Source organism: Dipodomys ordii, unplaced genomic scaffold (assembly GCF_000151885.1).
Source record: "Dipodomys ordii isolate 6190 unplaced genomic scaffold, Dord_2.0 Scaffold183, whole genome shotgun sequence".
Lineage (NCBI taxonomy): Eukaryota > Metazoa > Chordata > Mammalia > Rodentia > Heteromyidae > Dipodomys > Dipodomys ordii.
In genome coordinates, this window is record NW_012267399.1 from 743976 (window position 1) to 746100 (window position 2125).

Here is a 2125-nt window from a genome sequence, read left to right on the forward strand (position 1 = left end):
GTATTAAGATTTGAACTGAGGCCCTGTGCTTGCTAAGCAGGTACTTTACACTTTACCACTTGAGCCTGGTCCCCAGTCCAAAGCAAATCTTAACTAAACACTTACCTTCAGACAGGTTTTTTTAAAAATATCCAGTTACAGATGAGGCAACTGATGTCCACAGAGGCAAGATGACTTCTACAATACTAAGTCGGTGAAGAGATGGGTCTTAATTCCTAGCCCAATTTTTTCTTCTTGAAAATTTGATTGTTAGGTTCTCAATATAAAAAACAAAGGGAAGAAAAGAAAGAAAAAGACACATTAAACATTAAAAAGACACATTAAACATTATAAATCTGGCCTTATTAAAGTGGTAGTGGCACAGAACCATGATGTATTTCACATACAGTCTGAAAAGAAATGCACCTAAATTTTTTTTGGGGGGGGGTCAGGTCTTGGGGTCTGAACTCTGGGCCTGGGCGCTGTCCCTCAGCTCTTCAGCTCAAGGCTAGCACTCTACCACTTGAGCCACAATGCCACTTCTGTTTTTTTTTCTTTTTGCTTATGTGATGCTGAGGAATTGAACCCAGAGACTCATGCATGCAAGGCAAGCACTCTACCTCTGAATCACCTTCCCAGCTGACACCTAAATTTTATGGAAGGTATTAAATGGTACAGAATCCCAAAGAAGAAGAGAGATAGATTAATTTTTGTATGTATTTGTGGATACTGGGCTTGAATTTGGGACCTCCAGTTCTCACCTGGCTTTTTTGCTTGAGCTACACTTCTACTTCCAGCTTTTACTGGTTAATTAGAGATAACAGTCTCACTGACTTTTCTATCCTAGCTAGCTTTGAACTACAGTTCTCAGATTTCAGCCTCCTGAATAACTATTAGGATTAGGCATGAGCTAACAGTGACAGTTACCAGCTAGCATGAGCTACTGGCTTAGAGTGATGTATGAAATAAACACATTCCAATAAGCCTCTTAAAAAACTCATTGCTCCCCTCTCTAAAAATTAAGTGGAATTCAAATTTCAAGTTTATTTTTCTTAGTGGCCAGAACACTTGCCTACCAAGAGTGAGGTCCTGAGGGACTGGAAGGTGGCTTAGTGGTAGAGAGCTTACCTTGCATGAGACCCTGGGTTCAATCGTCAGTACCACATAACCAGAAAAAGCCAGAAGTGATATTGTGGCTTAAGTGGTAGAGTGCTAGCCTTGAGCTGAAGAGCTCCACAACCAACAAAAACAGCAACAAAAAAAACAAGAATGAGTTCCTGAGTTCAAAACCAGTATGAACTGTTAAAAAAAATCACTTTTTTTCAACAAGTTCTTCTGTTAAATCTTGGACTTGAATTTTTCTTTATTCTTACACTTCTTTAAAAATTTTAACTTGAGGGCTGGGAAGTTGGCTCAGTGGCAGAGCGCTTGCCTTGCATGCCTGAGGCCCTGGGTTCAATTCCTCAGCACCACATAAGGAAAAAGAAAAAAGCCGGAAGTGGCGCTGTGGCTCAAGTGGTAGAGCACTAGCCTTGAGCTGAAGGGCTGAGGGACAGTGCTCAGGCCCAGAGTCCAGGCCCCACAACCGGACCAAAAAAAATTTTAACTTGATCAACGTCTGTCACAAATTATCAGTAATAAGACAATACATTTCAAGTACTTTTTAAACATCATACAAAATACAAGGCAATTAGCTCATGTGCAAATTCATTGATGAATTTAAGTAGTTTATAAAGAAAAGCAAAAAAAGTATTTTCAAATTTTACCAACACATTTCTTTTTGTAGTGGTATATTTGTAGATAAGTATTCATATATGTATTGCATTTTATAAAGGCATATCACTTTTATTAATACAACATGGTAAAAAAGAAACAGCAAATTGAATCCTAACCTATCCCACTTATTTGCTCATTTCTTTTTGCTCTTTTCTTCCTTCCTTTCTCTCTTCCCTCCCTCCCTCCTTCCCTCCTTCCCTCACTCCTTCCTTTTTCCTCCCCTCCTTTCCTCCCTTCTACTGGATGTTAAACTCAAGCCTTTTTGCATGCTAAGCAAGTAATGCTTTACATTCCTCAACCCTCTACTAGGTTTTTCTGAGTCTTCATAATTTTACCTAATAGTTCTTCATAGAGAAAATAAGAATGAACA

The 2125-nt window shown here is 38.9% G+C and overlaps 1 protein-coding gene across 2 annotated transcripts in view; it reads right to left on the reverse strand.

The window, feature by feature from the left end:
* Positions 1-2125, reverse strand: part of Nucb2 (nucleobindin 2) — a 50472-nt gene that overhangs the window by 32445 nt on the left and 15902 nt on the right. The window contains exon 2 of one of the 2 annotated variants that reach the window (XM_013034158.1): positions 106-256. The exons of the other annotated variant lie outside the window; for it this stretch is intronic. The gene's annotated coding sequence lies outside the window, so the exon portion shown is untranslated. The remainder of the gene's footprint in view (positions 1-105; positions 257-2125) is intronic. 2 annotated transcript variants of the gene reach the window in all.